The following is a 20,326-nucleotide window of genomic DNA, read 5'->3' on the forward strand; positions in this document are numbered from 1 at the left end:
AGTCAACCTAAAGAATTTCACAGCACTCCTGCCGGGAGCTTCTCGAGTTTGCCGATGCATTTCGCCTGTTGACGAGGCATTTGGATACCTTAAGAGAGTCATAGTTTCACCTTGCTGTTGCTCCCCATTTTACAACAGGCACATCTACAAGCTTACTCTGGCCAATTCTCCTGAAGCGATACGCTAATATCTGTTGACATAAAGACTTTCACAGTACACCTGCCGGGAGCTTTTCGACTTTGCCGATGTATTTCGCCTATTGACGAGGCGTTTGGCTACCTTAAGAGAGTCATAGTTACTCCTTCCAGTGGCTCTCCGGTAAACCACAGTCACATCTACAATTTTCCTCTGCCCCTTTCACCAGACGCGATACGATATTATTTATCGACATTATGACTTTCACAGTACTCCTGCTAGGGGCTCCTCTAGTTTACCAAAGTATTTCGCCTGTAGAAGAGGCATTTGGCTACCTTAAGAGAGTCATAGATACTCCTGTCAGTTGCTCCCCGTTTTACCAAAGTCACATTCTCAATCTTATTCTGGCCAGTTCACCCGAAGCGATACGCCATTATCTGTCAACCTAAAGAACTTCACAGTACACTTGCCGGGAGCTTCTCGAGTTTGCCGATGCATTTCGCCTGTTGACGAGGTATTTGGATACCTTAAGAGAGTCATAGTTACTCCTTGCTGTTGCTCCCGATTTTACAACAGGCACATCTACAAGCTTACTCTGGTCAGTTCTCTTGAAGCGATACGCTAATATCTGTTGACATAAAGACTTTCACAGTACTCCTGCCGGGAGCTTCTCGAATTTGCCGATGTATTTCGCATATTGACGAGGCATTGGGCTACCTTAAGAGAGTCATAGTTACTCCTGCCAGTGTCTCTCCGTTAAACCACATTCACATATACAATTTTCCTCTGCCCCTTTCACCAGACGCGATACGATATTATTTATCGACATAATGACTTTCACAGTACTCCTGCTAGGGGCTCCTCCAGTTTACCAAAGTATTTCGCCTGTAGAAGAGGCATTTGGCTACCTTAAGAGTGTCATAGATACTCCTGACAGTTGCTCCCCGTTTTACCAAAGTCACATTCTCAATCTTATTCTGGCCAGTTCACCCGAAGCGATACGCCATTATCAGTCAACCTAAAGAACTTCACAGTACTCCTGCCGGGAGCTTCTCGAGTTTGCCGATGCATTTCGCCTGTTGACGAGGCATTTGGATACCTTAAGAGAGTCATAGTTACTCCTTGCTGTTGCGCCCGATTTTACAACAGGCACATCTACAAGCTTACTCTGGCCAGTTCTCTTGAAGCGATACGCTAATATCTGTTGACATAAAGACTTTCACAGTACTCCTGCCGGGAGCTTCTCGACTTTGCCGATGTATTTCGCATATTGACGAGGCATTTGGCTACCTTAAGAGAGTCATAGTTACTCCTGCCAGTGTCTCTCCGTTAAACCACAGTCACATCTACCATTTTCATCTGCCCCTTTCACCAGACGTGATACGATATTATTTATCGACATTATGACTTTCACAGTACTCCTGCTAGGGGCTCCTCCAGTTTACCAATGTATTTCGCCTGTTGACGAGGCATTTGGCTACCTTAAGAGAGTCATACTTACTCCTGTCAGTGGCTCCCAGTTTTACCACAGTCACATTTTCAATCTTATTCTGGCCAGTTCACCCGAAGCGATACGCTATTATCAGTCAACCTAAAGAATTTCACAGCACTCCTGCCGGGAGCTTCTCGAGTTTGCCGATGCATTTCGCCTGTTGACGAGGCATTTGGATACCTTAAGAGAGTCATAGTTTCACCTTGCTGTTGCTCCCCATTTTACAACAGGCACATCTACAAGCTTACTCTGGCCAATTCTCCTGAAGCGATACGCTAATATCTGTTGACATAAAGACTTTCACAGTACTCCTGCCGGGAGCTTTTCGACTTTGCCGATGTATTTCGCCTATTGACGAGGCGTTTGGCTACCTTAAGAGAGTCATAGTTACTCCTTCCAGTGGCTCTCCGTTAAACCACAGTCACATCTACCATTTTCCTCTGCCCCTTTCACCAGACGCGATACGCCATTGTTTGTCGACATTATGACTTTCACAGTACTCCTGCTAGGGGCTCCTCCAGTTTACCAATGTATTTCACCTGTTAACGAGGCATTTGGCTACCTTAAGAGAGTCATACTTACTCCTGTCAGTTGCTCCCCGTTTTACCACAGTCACATTTTCAATCTTGTTCTGGCCAGTTCACCTGAAGCGATACGCCATTATCAGTCAACCTAAGGAATTTCACAGTACTCCTGCCGGGAGCTTCTCGAGTATGCCGATGTATTTCGCGTGTTGACGAGGCATTCGGATGCCTTAAGAGAGTCATAGTTACTCCTTGCTGTTGCTCCCCATTTTACAACAGGCACATCTACAAGCTTACTCTGGCCAGTTCTCTTGAAGCGATACGCTAATATCTGTTGACATAAAGACTTTCACAGTACTCCTGCCGGGAGCTTCTCGACTTTGCCGATGTATTTCGCCTATTGACGAGGCATTGGGCTACCTTAAGAGAGTCATAGTTACTCCTGCCAGTGTCTCTCCGTTAAACCACATTCACATATACAATTTTCCTCTGCCCCTTTCACCAGACGCGATACGCCATTATTTGTCGACATTATGACTTTCACAGTACTCCAGTTAGGGACTCCTCCAGTTTACCAATGTATTTCGCCTGTTGACGAGGCATTTGGCTACCTTAAGAGAGTCATACTTACTCCTATCAGTTGCTCCCAGTTTTACCACAGTCACATTTTCAATCTTATTCTGGCCAGTTCACCTGAAGCGATACGCCATTATTAGTCAACCTAAAGAACTTCACAGTCCTCCTGCCGGGAGCTTCTCGAGTTTGCCGATGCATTTCGCCTGTTGACGAGGCATTTGGATACCTTAAGAGAGTCATAGTTTCACCTTGCTGTTGCTCCCCATTTTACAACAGGCACATCTACAAGCTTACTCTGGCCAATTCTCCTGAAGCGATACGCTAATATCTGTTGACATAAAGACTTTCACAGTACTCCTGCCGGGAGCTTCTCGACTTTACCGATGTATTTCGCCTATTGACGAGGCATTTGGCTACCTTAAGAGAGTCATAGTTACTCCTGCCAGTGTCTCTCCGTTAAACCACAGTCACATCTACCATTTTCATCTGCCCCTTTCACCAGACGTGATACGCCATTATTTGTCGACATTATGACTTTCACAGTACTCCTGCTAGGGGCTCCTCCAGTTTACCAAAGTATTTCGCCTGTAGAAGAGGCATTTGGCTACCTTAAGAGAGTCATAGATACTCCTGTCAGTTGCTCCCCGTTTTACCAAAGTCACATTCTCAATCTTATTCTGGCCAGTTCACCCGAAGCGATACGCCATTATCAGTCAACCTAAAGAACTTCACAGTACTCCTGCCGGGAGCTTCTCGAGTTTGCCGATGCATTTCGCCTGTTGACGAGGCATTTGGATACCTTAAGAGAGTCATAGTTACTCCTTGCTGTTGCTCCCGATTTTACAACAGGCACATCTACAAGCTTACTCTGGCCAGTTCTCTTGAAGCGATACGCTAATATCTGTTGACATAAAGACTTTCACAGTACTCCTGCCGGGAGCTTCTCGACTTTGCCGATGTATTTCGCATATTGACGAGGCATTGGGCTACCTTAAGAGAGTCATAGTTACTCCTGCCAGTGTCTCTCCGTTAAACCACATTCACATATACAATTTTCCTCTGCCCCTTTCACCAGACGCGATACGATATTATTTATCGACATTATGACTTTCACAGTACTCCTGCTAGGGGCTCCTCCAGTTTACCAAAGTATTTCGCCTGTAGAAGAAGCATTTGGCTACCTTAAGAGAGTCATACTTACTCCTATCAGTTGCTCCCCGTTTTACCACAGTCACATTTTCAATCTTATTCTGGCCAGTTCACCCGAAGCGATACGCTATTATCAGTCAACCTAAAGAATTTCACAGCACTCCTGCCGGGAGCTTCTCGAGTTTGCCGATGCATTTCGCCTGTTGACGAGGCATTTGGATACCTTAAGAGAGTCATAGTTTCACCTTGCTGTTGCTCCCCATTTTACAACAGGCACATCTACAAGCTTACTCTGGCCAATTCTCCTGAAGCGATACGCTAATATCTGTTGACATAAAGACTTTCACAGTACTCCTGCCGGGAGCTTTTCGACTTTGCCGATGTATTTCGCCTATTGACGAGGCGTTTGGCTACCTTAAGAGAGTCATAGTTACTCCTTCCAGTGGCTCTCCGTTAAACCACAGTCACATCTACCATTTTCCTCTGCCCCTTTCACCAGACGCGATACGCCATTGTTTGTCGACATTATGACTTTCACAGTACTCCTGCTAGGGGCTCCTCCAGTTTACCAATGTATTTCACCTGTTAACGAGGCATTTGGCTACCTTAAGAGAGTCATACTTACTCCTGTCAGTTGCTCCCCGTTTTACCACAGTCACATTTTCAATCTTGTTCTGGCCAGTTCACCTGAAGCGATACGCCATTATCAGTCAACCTAAGGAATTTCACAGTACTCCTGCCGGGAGCGTCTCGAGTATGCCGATGTATTTCGCGTGTTGACGAGGCATTCGGATGCCTTAAGAGAGTCATAGTTACTCCTTGCTGTTGCTCCCCATTTTACAACAGGCACATCTACAAGCTTACTCTGGCCAGTTCTCTTGAAGCGATACGCTAATATCTGTTGACATAAAGACTTTCACAGTACTCCTGCCGGGAGCTTCTCGACTTTGCCGATGTATTTCGCCTATTGACGAGGCATTGGGCTACCTTAAGAGAGTCATAGTTACTCCTGCCAGTGTCTCTCCGTTAAACCACATTCACATATACAATTTTTCTCTGCCCCTTTCACCAGACGCGATACGATATTATTTATCGACATTATGACTTTCACAGTACTCCTGCTAGGGGCTCCTCCAGTTTACCAAAGTATTTCGCCTGTAGAAGAGGCATTTGGCTACCTTAAGAGAGTCATAGATACTCCTGTCAGTTGCTCCCCGTTTTACTAAAGTCACATTCTCAATCTTATTCTGGCCAGTTCACCCGAAGCGATACGCCATTATCAGTCAACCTAAAGAATATCACAGTACTCCTGCCGGGAGCTTCTCGAGTTTGCCGATGTATTTCGCCTGTTGACGAGGCATTTGAATACCTTAAGAGAGTCATAGTTACCCCTTGCTGTTGCTCCCCATTTTACAACAGGCACATCTACAAGCTTACTCTGGCCAATTCTCCTGAAGCGATACGCTAATATCTGTTGACATAAAGACTTTCACAGTACTCTTGCCGGGAGCTTTTCGACTTTGCCGATGTATTTCGCCTATTGACGAGGCGTTTGGCTACCTTAAGAGAGTCATAGTTACTCCTTCCAGTGTCTCTCCGTTAAACCACAGTCACATCTACCATTTTCCTCTGCCCCTTTCACCAGACGCGATACGCCATTATTTGTCGACATTATGACTTTCACAGTACTCCAGTTAGGGACTCCTCCAGTTTACCAATGTATTTCGCCTGTTGACGAGGCATTTGGCCACCTTAAGAGAGTCATACTTACTCCTATCAGTTGCTCCCAGTTTTACCACAGTCACATTTTCAATCTTATTCTTGCCAGTTCACCTGAAGCGATACGCCATTATTAGTCAACCTAAAGAATTTCACAGTACTCCTGCCGGGAGCTTCTCGAGTATGCCGATGTATTTCGCGTGTTGACGAGGCATTCGGATGCCTTAAGAGAGTCATAGTTACTCCTTGCTGTTGCTCCCCATTTTACAACAGGCAGATCTACAAGCTTACTCTGGCCAGTTCTCTTGAAGCGATACGCTAATATCTGTTGACATAAAGACTTTAACAGTACTCCTGCCGGGAGCTTCTCGACTTTGCCGATGTATTTCGCCTATTGACGAGGCATTGGGCTACCTTAAGAGAATCATAGTTACTCCTGCCAGTGTCTCTCCGTTAAACCACATTCACATATACAATTTTCCTCTGCCCCTTTCACCAGACGCGATACGATATTATTTATCGACATTATGACTTTCACAGTACTCCTGCTAGGGGCTCCTCCAGTTTACCAAAGTATTTCGCCTGTAGAAGAGGCATTTGGCTACCTTAAGAGAGTCATAGATACTCCTGTCAGTTGCTCCCCGTTTTACCAAAGTCACATTCTCAATCTTATTCTGGCCAGTTCACCTGAAGCGATACGCCATTATCAGTCAACCTAAAGAATATCACAGTACTCCTGCCGGGAGCTTCTCGAGTTTGCCGATGTATTTCGCCTGTTGACGAGGCATTTGGATACCTTAAGAGAGTCATAGTTACCCCTTGCTGTTGCTCCCCATTTTACAACAGGCACATCTACAAGCTTACTCTGGCCAATTCTCCTGAAGCGATACGCTAATAACTGTTGACATAAAGACTTTCACAGTACTCCTGCCGGGAGCTTCTCGACTTTAACGATGTATTTCGCCTATTGACGAGGCATTTGGCTACCTTAAGAGAGTCATAGTTACTCCTGCCAGTGTCTCTCCGTTAAACCACAGTCACATCTACCATTTTCATCTGCCCCTTTCACCAGACGTGATACGCCATTATTTGTCGACATTATGACTTTCACAGTACTCCAGCTAGGGGCTCCTCCAGTTTACCAATGTATTTCGCCTGTTGACGAGTCATTTGGCTACCTTAAGAGAGTCATACTTACTCCTGTCAGTGGCTCCCAGTTTTACCACAGTCACATTTTCAATCTTATTCTGGCCAGTTCACCCGAAGCGATACGCCATTATCAGTCGACCTAAAGAATTTCACAGCACTCCTGCCGGGAGCTTCTCGAGTTTGCCGATGCATTTCGCCTGTTGACGAGGCATTTGGATACCTTAAGAGAGTCATAGTTTCACCTTGCTGTTGCTCCCCATTTTACAACAGGCACATCTACAAGCTTACTCTGGCCAATTCTCCTGAAGCGATACGCTAATATCTGTTGACATAAAGACTTTCACAGTACTCCTGCCGGGAGCTTTTCGACTTTGCCGATGTATTTCGCCTATTGAAGAGGCGTTTGGCTACCTTAAGAGAGTCATAGTTACTCCTTCCAGTGGCTCTCCGTTAAACCACAGTCACATCTACAATTTTCCTCTGCCCCTTTCACCAGACGCGATACGATATTATTTATCGACATTATGACTTTCACAGTACTCCTGCTAGGGGCTCCTCCAGTTTACCAAAGTATTTCGCCTGTAGAAGTGGCATTTGGCTACCTTAAGAGAGTCATAGATACTCCTGTCAGTTGCTCCCCGTTTTACCAAAGTCACATTCTCAAACTTATTCTGGCCAGTTCACCCGAAGCGATACGCCATTATCAGTCAACCTAAAGAACTTCACAGTACTCCTGCCGGGAGCTTCTCGAGTTTGCCGATGCATTTCGCCTGTTGACGAGGCATTTGGATACCTTAAGAGAGTCATAGTTACTCCTTGCTGTTGCTCCCGATTTTACAACAGGCACATCTACAAGCTTACTCTGGCCAGTTCTCTTGAAGCGATACGCTAATATCTGTTGACATAAAGACTTTCACAGTACTCCTGCCGGGAGCTTCTCGACTTTGCCGATGTATTTCGCATATTGACGAGGCATTGGGCTACCTTAAGAGAGTCATAGTTACTCCTTCCAGTGTCTCTCCGTTAAATTACAGTCACATCTACCATTTTCCTCTGCCCCTTTCACCAGACGCGATACGCCATTATTTGTCGACATTATGACTTTCACAGTACTCCAGTTAGGGACTCCTCCAGTTTACCAATGTATTTCGCCTGTTGACGAGGCATTTGGCCACCTTAAGAGAGTCATACTTACTCCTATCAGTTGCTCCCAGTTTTACCACAGTCACATTTTCAATCTTATTCTGGCCAGTTCACCTGAAGCGATACGCCATTATTAGTCAACCTAAAGAATTTCACAGTACTCCTGCCGGGAGCTTCTCGAGTATGCCGATGTATTTCGCGTGTTGACGAGGCATTCGGATGCCTTAAGAGAGTCATAGTTACTCCTTGCTGTTGCTCCCCATTTTACAACAGGCACATCTACAAGCTTACTCTGGCCAGTTCTCTTGAAGCGATACGCTAATATCTGTTGACATAAAGACTTTAACAGTACTCCTGCCGGTAGCTTCTCGACTTTGCCGATGTATTTCGCCTATTGACGAGGCATTGGGCTACCTTAAGAGAATCATAGTTACTCCTGCCAGTGTCTCTCCGTTAAACCACATTCACATATACAATTTTCCTCTGCCCCTTTCACCAGACGCGATACGATATTATTTATCGACATTATGACTTTCACAGTACTCCTGCTAGGGGCTCCTCCAGTTTACCAAAGTATTTCGCCTGTAGAAGAGGCATTTGGCTACCTTAAGAGAGTCATAGATACTCCTGTCAGTTGCTCCCCGTTTTACCAAAGTCACATTCTCAATCTTATTCTGGCCAGTTCACCTGAAGCGATACGCCATTATCAGTCAACCTAAAGAATATCACAGTACTCCTGCCGGGAGCTTCTCGAGTTTGCCGATGTATTTCGCCTGTTGACGAGGCATTTGGATACCTTAAGAGAGTCATAGTTACCCCTTGCTGTTGCTCCCCATTTTACAACAGGCACATCTACAAGCTTACTCTGGCCAATTCTCCTGAAGCGATACGCTAATAACTGTTGACATAAAGACTTTCACAGTACTCCTGCCGGGAGCTTCTCGACTTTAACGATGTATTTCGCCTATTGACGAGGCATTTTGCTACCTTAAGAGAGTCATAGTTACTCCTTCCAGTGGCTCTCCGTTAAACCACAGTCACATCTACAATTTTCCTCTGCCCCTTTCACCAGACGCGATACGATATTATTTATCGACATTATGACTTTCACAGTACTCCAGCTAGGGGCTCCTCCAGTTTACCAAAGTATTTCGCCTGTAGAAGAGGCATTTGGCTACCTTAAGAGAGTCATAGATACTCCTGTCAGTTGCTCCCCGTTTTACCAAAGTCACATTCTCAATCTTATTCTGGCCAGTTCACCCGAAGCGATACGCCATTATCAGTCAACCTAAAGAACTTCACAGTACTCCTGCCGGGAGCTTCTCGAGTTTGCCGATGCATTTCGCCTGTTGACGAGGCATTTGGATACCTTAAGAGAGTCATAGTTACTCCTTGCTGTTGCTCCCGATTTTACAACAGGCACATCTACAAGCTTACTCTGGCCAGTTCTCTTGAAGCGATACGCTAATATCTGTTGACATAAAGACTTTCACAGTACTCCTGCCGGGAGCTTCTCGACTTTGCCGATGTATTTCGCATATTGACGAGGCATTGGGCTACCTTAAGAGAGTCATAGTTACTCCTGCCAGTGTCTCTCCGTTAAACCACATTCACATATACAATTTTCCTCTGCCCCTTTCACCAGACGCGATACGATATTATTTATCGACATAATTACTTTCACAGTACTCCTGCTAGGGGCTCCTCCAGTTTACCAAAGTATTTCGCCTGTAGAAGAGGCATTTGCCTACCTTAATAGTGTCATAGATACTCCTGACAGTTGCTCCCCGTTTTACCAAAGTCACATTCTCAATCTTATTCTGGCCAGTTCACCCGAAGCGATACGCCATTATCAGTCAACCTAAAGAACTTCACAGTACTCCTGCCGGGAGCTTCTCGAGTTTGACGATGCATTTCGCCTGTTGACGAGGCATTTGGATACCTTAAGAGAGTCATAGTTACTCCTTGCCGTTGCTCCCGATTTTACAACAGGCACATCTACAAGCTTACTCTGGCCAGTTCTCTTGAAGCGATACGCTAATATCTGTTGACATAAAGACTTTCACAGTACTCCTGCCGGGAGCTTCTCGACTTTGCCGATGTATTTCGCATATTGACGAGGCATTGGGCTACCTTAAGAGAGTCATAGTTACTCCTGCCAGTGTCTCTCCGTTAAACCACATTCACATATACAATTTTCCTCTGCCCCTTTCACCAGACGCGATACGATATTATTTATCGACATTATGACTTTCACAGTACTCCTGCTAGGGGCTCCTCCAGTTTACCAAAGTATTTCGCCTGTAGAAGAAGCATTTGGCTACCTTAAGAGAGTCATACTTACTCCTATCAGTTGCTCCCCGTTTTACCACAGTCACATTTTCAATCTTATTCTGGCCAGTTCACCCGAAGCGATACGCCATTATCAGTCAACCTAAAGAATTTCACAGTACTCCTGCCGGGAGCTTCTCGAGTTTGCCGATGCATTTCGCCTGTTGACGAGGCATTTGGATACCTTAAGAGAGTCATAGTTTCACCTTGCTGTTGCTCCCCATTTTACAACAGGCACATCTACAAGCTTACTCTGGCCAATTCTCCTGAAGCGATACGCTAATATCTGTTGACATAAAGACTTTCACAGTACTCCTGCCGGGAGCTTTTCGACTTTGCCGATGTATTTCGCCTATTGACGAGGCGTTTGGCTACCTTAAGAGAGTCATAGTTACTCCTTCCAGTGGCTCTCCGTTAAACCACAGTCACATCTACCATTTTCCTCTGCCCCTTTCACCAGACGCGATACGCCATTGTTTGTCGACATTATGACTTTCACAGTACTCCTGCTAGGGGCTCCTCCAGTTTACCAAAGTATTTCGCCTGTAGAAGAGGCATTTGGCTACCTTAAGAGAATCATAGATACTCCTGTCAGTTGCTCCCGGTTTTAACAAAGTCACATTCTCAATCTTATTCTGGCCAGTTCACCCGAAGCGATACGCCATTATCAGTCAACCTAAAGAATATCACAGTACTCCTGCCGGGAGCTTCTCGAGTTTGCCGATGTATTTCGCCTGTTGACGAGGCATTTGAATACCTTAAGAGAGTCATAGTTACCCCTTGCTGTTGCTCCCCATTTTACAACAGGCACATCTACAAGCTTACTCTGGCCAATTCTCCTGAAGCGATACGCTAATATCTGTTGACATAAAGACTTTCACAGTACTCTTGCCGGGAGCTTTTCGACTTTGCCGATGTATTTCGCCTATTGACGAGGCGTTTGGCTACCTTAAGAGAGTCATAGTTACTCCTTCCAGTGTCTCTCCGTTAAACCACAGTCACATCTACCATTTTCCTCTGCCCCTTTCACCAGACGCGATACGCCATTATTTGTCGACATTATGACTTTCACAGTACTCCAGTTAGGGACTCCTCCAGTTTACCAATGTATTTCGCCTGTTGACGAGGCATTTGGCTACCTTAAGAGAGTCATACTTACTCCTGTCAGTGGCTCCCAGTTTTACCACAGTCACATTTTCAATCTTATTCTGGCCAGTTCACCCGAAGCGATACGCCATTATCAGTCAACCTAAAGAATTTCACAGCACTCCTGCCGGGAGCTTCTCGAGTTTGCCGATGCATTTCGCCTGTTGACGAGGCATTTGGATACCTTAAGAGAGTCATAGTTTCACCTTGCTGTTGCTCCCCATTTTACAACAGGCACATCTACAAGCTTACTCTGGCCAATTCTCCTGAAGCGATACGCTAATATCTGTTGACATAAAGACTTTCACAGTACTCCTGCCGGGAGCTTTTCGACTTTGCCGATGTATTTCGCCTATTGACGAGGCGTTTGGCTACCTTAAGAGAGTCATAGTTACTCCTTCCAGTGGCTCTCCGTTAAACCACAGTCACATCTACAATTTTCCTCTGCCCCTTTCACCAGACGCGATACGATATTATTTATCGACATTATGGCTTTCACAGTACTCCTGCTAGGGGCTCCTCCAGTTTACCAAAGTATTTCGCCTGTAGAAGAAGCATTTGGCTACCTTAAGAGAGTCATACTTACTCCTATCAGTTGCTCCCCGTTTTACCACAGTCACATTTTCAATCTTATTCTGGCCAGTTCACCCGAAGCGATACGCTATTATCAGTCAACCTAAAGAATTTCACAGCACTCCTGCCGGGAGCTTCTCGACTTTGCCGATGCATTTCGCCTGTTGACGAGGCATTTGGATACCTTAAGAGAGTCATAGTTTCACCTTGCTGTTGCTCCCCATTTTACAACAGGCACATCTACAAGCTTACTCTGGCCAATTCTCCTGAAGCGATACGCTAATATCTGTTGACATAAAGACTTTCACAGTACTCCTGCCGGGAGCTTTTCGACTTTGCCGATGTATTTCGCCTATTGACGAGGCGTTTGGCTACCTTAAGAGAGTCATAGTTACTCCTGCCAGTGTCTCTCCGTTAAACCACAGTCACATCTACCATTTTCATCTGCCCCTTTCACCAGACGTGATACGCCATTATTTGTCGACATTATGACTTTCACAGTACTCCAGCTAGGGGCTCCTCCAGTTTACCAATGTATTTCGCCTGTTGACGAGTCATTTGGCTACCTTAAGAGAGTCATACTTACTCCTGTCAGTGGCTCCCAGTTTTACCACAGTCACATTTTCAATCTTATTCTGGCCAGTTCACCCGAAGCGATACGCCATTATCAGTCAACCTAAAGAATTTCACAGCACTCCTGCCGGGAGCTTCCCGAGTTTGCCGATGCATTTCGCCTGTTGACGAGGCATTTGGATACCTTAAGAGAGTCATAGTTTCACCTTGCTGTTGCTCCCCATTTTACAACAGGCACATCTACAAGCTTACTCTGGCCAATTCTCCTGAAGCGATACGCTAATATCTGTTGACATAAAGACTTTCACAGTACTCCTGCCGGGAGCTTTTCGACTTTGCCGATGTATTTCGCCTATTGACGAGGCGTTTGGCTACCTTAAGAGAGTCATAGTTACTCCTTCCAGTGGCTCTCCGTTAAACCACAGTCACATCTACAATTTTCCTCTGCCCCTTTCACCAGACGCGATACGATATTATTTATCGACATTATGACTTTCACAGTACTCCTGCTAGGGGCTCCTCCAGTTTACCAAAGTATTTCGCCTGTAGAAGAGGCATTTGGCTACCTTAAGAGAGTCATAGATACTCCTGTCAGTTGCTCCCCGTTTTACCAAAGTCACATTCTCAATCTTATTCTGGCCAGTTCACCCGAAGCGATACGCCATTATCAGTCAACCTAAAGAACTTCACAGTACTCCTGCCGGGAGCTTCTCGAGTTTGCCGATGCATTTCGCCTGTTGACGAGGCATTTGGATACCTTAAGAGAGTCATAGTTACTCCTTGCTGTTGCTCCCGATTTTACAACAGGCACATCTACAAGCTTACTCTGGCCAGTTCTCTTGAAGCGATACGCTAATATCTGTTGACATAAAGACTTTCACAGTACTCCTGCCGGGAGCTTCTCGACTTTGCCGATGTATTTCGCATATTGACGAGGCATTGGGCTACCTTAAGAGAGTCATAGTTACTCCTGCCAGTGTCTCTCCGTTAAACCACATTCACATATACAATTTTCCTCTGCCCCTTTCACCAGACGCGATACGATATTATTTATCGACATAATGACTTTCACAGTACTCCTGCTAGGGGCTCCTCCAGTTTACCAAAGTATTTCGCCTGTAGAAGAAGCATTTGGCTACCTTAAGAGAGTCATACTTACTCCTATCAGTTGCTCCCCGTTTTACCACAGTCACATTTTCAATCTTATTCTGGCCAGTTCACCCGAAGCGATACGCCATTATCAGTCAACCTAAAGAATTTCACAGTACTCCTGCCGGGAGCTTCTCGAGTTTGCCGATGCATTTCGCCTGTTGACGAGGCATTTGGATACCTTAAGAGAGTCATAGTTTCACCTTGCTGTTGCTCCCCATTTTACAACAGGCACATCTACAAGCTTACTCTGGCCAATTCTCCTGAAGCGATACGCTAATATCTGTTGACATAAAGACTTTCACAGTACTCCTGCCGGGAGCTTTTCGACTTTGCCGATGTATTTCGCCTATTGACGAGGCGTTTGGCTACCTTAAGAGAGTCATAGTTACTCCTTCCAGTGGCTCTCCGTTAAACCACAGTCACATCTACAATTTTCCTCTGCCCCTTTCACCAGACGCGATACGATATTATTTATCGACATTATGACTTTCACAGTACTCCTGCTAGGGGCTCCTCCAGTTTACCAAAGTATTTCGCCTGTAGAAGAGGCATTTGGCTACCTTAAGAGAGTCATAGATACTCCTGTCAGTTGCTCCCCGTTTTACCAAAGTCACATTCTCAATCTTATTCTGGCCAGTTCACCCGAAGCGATACGCCATTATCAGTCAACCTAAAGAACTTCACAGTACTCCTGCCGGGAGCTTCTCGAGTTTGCCGATGCATTTCGCCTGTTGACGAGGCATTTGGATACCTTAAGAGAGTCATAGTTACTCCTTGCTGTTGCTCCCGATTTTACAACAGGCACATCTACAAGCTTACTCTGGCCAGTTCTCTTGAAGCGATACGCTAATATCTGTTGACATAAAGACTTTCACAGTACTCCTGCCGGGAGCTTCTCGACTTTGCCGATGTATTTCGCATATTGACGAGGCATTGGGCTACCTTAAGAGAGTCATAGTTACTCCTGCCAGTGTCTCTCCGTTAAACCACATTCACATATACAATTTTCCTCTGCCCCTTTCACCAGACGCGATACGATATTATTTATCGACATAATGACTTTCACAGTACTCCTGCTAGGGGCTCCTCCAGTTTACCAAAGTATTTCGCCTGTAGAAGAAGCATTTGGCTACCTTAAGAGAGTCATACTTACTCCTATCAGTTGCTCCCCGTTTTACCACAGTCACATTTTCAATCTTATTCTGGCCAGTTCACCCGAAGCGATACGCCATTATCAGTCAACCTAAAGAATTTCACAGTACTCCTGCCGGGAGCTTCTCGAGTTTGCCGATGCATTTCGCCTGTTGACGAGGCATTTGGATACCTTAAGAGAGTCATAGTTTCACCTTGCTGTTGCTCCCCATTTTACAACAGGCACATCTACAAGCTTACTCTGGCCAATTCTCCTGAAGCGATACGCTAATATCTGTTGACATAAAGACTTTCACAGTACTCCTGCCGGGAGCTTCTCGACTTTACCGATGTATTTCGCCTATTGACGAGGCATTTGGCTACCTTAAGAGAGTCATAGTTACTCCTGCCAGTGTCTCTCCGTTAAACCACAGTCACATCTACCATTTTCATCTGCCCCTTTCACCAGACGTGATACGCCATTATTTGTCGACATTATGACTTTCACAGTACTCCTGCTAGGGGCTCCTCCAGTTTACCAATGTATTTCGCCTGTTGACGAGGCATTTGGCTACCTTAAGAGAGTCATACTTACTCCTGTCAGTGGCTCCCAGTTTTACCACAGTCACATTTTCAATCTTATTCTGGCCAGTTCACCCGAAGCGATACGCCATTATCAGTCAACCTAAAGTATTTCACAGCACTCCTGCCGGGAGCTTCTCGACTTTGCCGATGCATTTCGCCTGTTGACGAGGCATTTGGATACCTTAAGAGAGTCATAGTTTCACCTTGCTGTTGCTCCCCATTTTACAACAGGCACATCTACAAGCTTACTCTGGCCAGTTCACCTGAAGCGATACGCCATTATCAGTCAACCTAAGGAATTTCACAGTACTCCTGCCGGGAGCTTCTCGAGTTTGCCGATGCATTTCGCCTGTTGACGAGGCATTTGGATACCTTAAGAGAGTCATAGTTACTCCTTGCTGTTGCTCCCGATTTTACAACAGGCACATCTACAAGCTTACTCTGGCCAGTTCTCTTGAAGCGATACGCTAATATCTGTTGACATAAAGACTTTCACAGTACTCCTGCCGGGAGCTTCTCGACTTTGCCGATGTATTTCGCATATTGACGAGGCATTGGGCTCCCTTAAGAGAGTCATAGTTACTTCTGCCAGTGTCTCTCCGTTAAACCACATTCACATATACAATTTTCCTCTGCCCCTTTCACCAGACGCGATACGATATTATTTATCGACATTATGACTTTCACAGTACTCCTGCTAGGGGCTCCTCCAGTTTACCAAAGTATTTCGCCTGTAGAAGAGGCATTTGGCTACCTTAAGAGAGTCATAGATACTCCTGTCAGTTGCTCCCCGTTTTACCAAAGTCACATTCTCAATCTTATTCTGGCCAGTTCACCCGAAGCGATACGCCATTATCAGTCAACCTAAAGAACTTCACAGTACTCCTGCCGGGAGCTTCTCGAGTTTGCCGATACATTTCGCCTGTTGACGAGGCATTTGGATACCTTAAGAGAGTCATAGTTACTCCTTGCTGTTGCTCCCGATTTTACAACAGGCACATCTACAAGCTTACTCTGGCCAGTTCTCTTGAAGCGATACGCTAATATCTGTTGACATAAAGACTTTCACAGTACTCCTGCCGGGAGCTTCTCGACTTTGCCGATGTATTTCGCATATTGACGAGGCATTGGGCTACCTTAAGAGAGTCATAGTTACTCCTGCCAGTGTCTCTCCGTTAAACCACATTCACATATACAATTTTCCTCTGCCCCTTTCACCAGACGCGATACGATATTATTTATCGACATAATGACTTTCACAGTACTCCTGCTTGGGGCTCCTCCAGTTTACCAAAGTATTTCGCCTGTAGAAGAGGCATTTGCCTACCTTAATAGTGTCATAGATATTCCTGACAGTTGCTCCCCGTTTTACCAAAGTCACATTCTCAATCTTATTCTGGCCAGTTCACCCGAAGCGATACGCCATTATCAGTCAACCTAAAGAACTTCACAGTACTCCTGCCGGGAGCTTCTCGAGTTTGCCGATGCATTTCGCCTGTTGACGAGGCATTTGGATACCTTAAGAGAGTCATAGTTACTCCTTGCTGTTGCTCCCGATTTTACAACAGGCACATCTACAAGCTTACTCTGGCCAGTTCTCTTGAAGCGATACGCTAATATCTGTTGACATAAAGACTTTCACAGTACTCCTGCCGGGAGCTTCTCGACTTTGCCGATGTATTTCGCATATTGACGAGGCATTGGGCTACCTTAAGAGAGTCATAGTTACTCCTGCCAGTGTCTCTCCGTTAAACCACATTCACATATACAATTTTCCTCTGCCCCTTTCACCAGACGCGATACGATATTATTTATCGACATTATGACTTTCACAGTACTCCTGCTAGGGGCTCCTCCAGTTTACCAAAGTATTTCGCCTGTAGAAGAAGCATTTGGCTACCTTAAGAGAGTCATACTTACTCCTATCAGTTGCTCCCCGTTTTACCACAGTCACATTTTCAATCTTATTCTGGCCAGTTCACCCGAAGCGATACGCCATTATCAGTCAACCTAAAGAATTTCACAGTACTCCTGCCGGGAGCTTCTCGAGTTTGCCGATGCATTTCGCCTGTTGACGAGGCATTTGGATACCTTAAGAGAGTCATAGTTTCACCTTGCTGTTGCTCCCCATTTTACAACAGGCACATCTACAAGCTTACTCTGGCCAATTCTCCTGAAGCGATACGCTAATATCTGTTGACATAAAGACTTTCACAGTACTCCTGCCGGGAGCTTCTCGACTTTACCGATGTATTTCGCCTATTGACGAGGCATTTGGCTACCTTAAGAGAGTCATAGTTACTCCTGCCAGTGTCTCTCCGTTAAACCACAGTCACATCTTCCATTTTCATCTGCCCCTTTCACCAGACGTGATACGCCATTATTTGTCGACATTATGACTTTCACAGTACTCCTGCTAGGGGCTCCTCCAGTTTACCAATGTATTTCGCCTGTTGACGAGGCATTTGGCTACCTTAAGAGAGTCATACTTACTCCTGTCAGTGGCTCCCAGTTTTACCACAGTCACATTTTCAATCTTATTCTGGCCAGTTCACCCGAAGCGATACGCTATTATCAGTCAACCTAAAGAATTTCACAGCACTCCTGCCGGGAGCTTCTCGACTTTGCCGATGCATTTCGCCTGTTGACGAGGCATTTGGATACCTTAAGAGAGTCATAGTTTCACCTTGCTGTTGCTCCCCATTTTACAACAGGCACATCTACAAGCTTACTCTGGCCAATTCTCCTGAAGCGATACGCTAATATCTGTTGACATAAAGACTTTCACAGTACTCCTGCCGGGAGCTTTTCGACTTTGCCGATGTATTTCGCCTATTGACGAGGCGTTTGGCTACCTTAAGAGAGTCATAGTTACTCCTTCCAGTGGCTCTCCGTTAAACCACAGTCACATCTACCATTTTCCTCTGCCCCTTTCACCAGACGCGATACGCCATTGTTTGTCGACATTATGACTTTCACAGTACTCCTGCTAGGGGCTCCTCCAGTTTACCAATGTATTTCACCTGTTAACGAGGCATTTGGCTACCTTAAGAGAGTCATACTTACTCCTGTCAGTTGCTCCCCGTTTTAACACAGTCACATTCTCAATCTTGTTCTGGCCAGTTCACCTGAAGCGATACGCCATTATCAGTCAACCTAAGGAATTTCACAGTACTCCTGCCGGGAGCTTCTCGAGTATGCCGATGTATTTCGCGTGTTGACGAGGCATTCGGATGCCTTAAGAGAGTCAGAGTTACTCCTTGCTGTTGCTCCCCATTTTACAACAGGCACATCTACAAGCTTACTCTGGCCAGTTCTCTTGAAGCGATACGCTAATATCTGTTGACATAAAGACTTTCACAGTACTCCTGCCGGGAGCTTCTCGACTTTGCCGATGTATTTCGCCTATTGACGAGGCATTGGGCAACCTTAAGAGAGTCATAGTTACTCCTGCCAGTGTCTCTCCGTTAAACCACATTCACATATACAATTTTCCTCTGCCCCTTTCACCAGACGCGATACGATATTATTTATCGACATTATGACTTTCACAGTACTCCTGCTAGGGGCTCCTCCAGTTTACCAAAGTATTTCGCCTGTAGAAGAGGCATTTGGCTACCTTAAGAGAGTCATAGATACTCCTGTCAGTTGCTCCCCGTTTTACCAAAGTCACATTCTCAATCTTATTCTGGCCAGTTCACCTGAAGCGATACGCCATTATCAGTCAACCTAAAGAATATCACAGTACTCCTGCCGGGAGCTTCTCGAGTTTGCCGATGTATTTCGCCTGTTGACGAGGCATTTGGATACCTTAAGAGAGTCATAGTTACCCCTTGCTGTTGCTCCCCATTTTACAACAGGCACATCTACAAGCTTACTCTGGCCGATTCTCCTGAAGCGATACGCTAATATCTGTTGACATAAAGACTTTCACAGTACTCTTGCCGGGAGCTTTTCGACTTTGCCGACGTATTTCGCCTATTGACGAGGCGTTTGGCTACCTTAAGAGAGTCATAGTTACTCCTTCCAGTGTCTCTCCGTTAAACCACAGTCACATCTACCATTTTCCTCTGCCCCTTTCACCAGACGCGATACGCCATTATTTGTCGACATTATGACTTTCACAGTACTCCAGTTAGGGACTCCTCCAGTTTACCAATGTATTTCGCCTGTTGACGAGGCATTTGGCTACCTTAAGAGAGTCATACTTACTCCTATCAGTTGCTCCCAGTTTTACCACAGTCACATTTTCAATCTTATTCTGGCCAGTTCACCTGAAGCGATACGCCATTATCAGTCAACCTAAAGAATTTCACAGTACTCCTGCCGGGAGCTTCTCGACTTTACCGATGTATTTCGCCTATTGACGAGGCGTTTGGCTACCTTAAGAGAGTCATAGTTACTCCTGCCAGTGTCTCTCCGTTAAACCACAGTCACATCTACCATTTTCATCTGCCCCTTTCACCAGACGTGATACGCCATTATTTGTCGACATTATGACTTTCACAGTACTCCAGCTAGGGGCTCCTCCAGTTTACCAATGTATTTCGCCCTTTGACGAGTCATTTGGCTACCTTAAGAGAGTCATACTTACTCCTGTCAGTGGCTCCCAGTTTTACCACAGTCACATTTTCAATCTTATTCTGGCCAGTTCACCCGAAGCGATACGCCATTATCAGTCAACCTAAAGAATTTCACAGCACTCCTGCCGGGAGCTTCTCGAGTTTGCCGATGCATTTCGCCTGTTGACGAGGCATTTGGATACCTTAAGAGAGTCATAGTTTCACCTTGCTGTTGCTCCCCATTTTACAACAGGCACATCTACAAGCTTACTCTGGCCAATTCTCCTGAAGCGATACGCTAATATCTGTTGACATAAAGACTTTCACAGTACTCCTGCCGGGAGCTTTTCGACTTTGCCGATGTATTTCGCCTATTGACGAGGCGT

This window comes from Schistocerca americana, chromosome X, assembly GCF_021461395.2.
Source record: "Schistocerca americana isolate TAMUIC-IGC-003095 chromosome X, iqSchAmer2.1, whole genome shotgun sequence".
NCBI classification, from domain to species: Eukaryota; Metazoa; Arthropoda; class Insecta; order Orthoptera; family Acrididae; genus Schistocerca; species Schistocerca americana.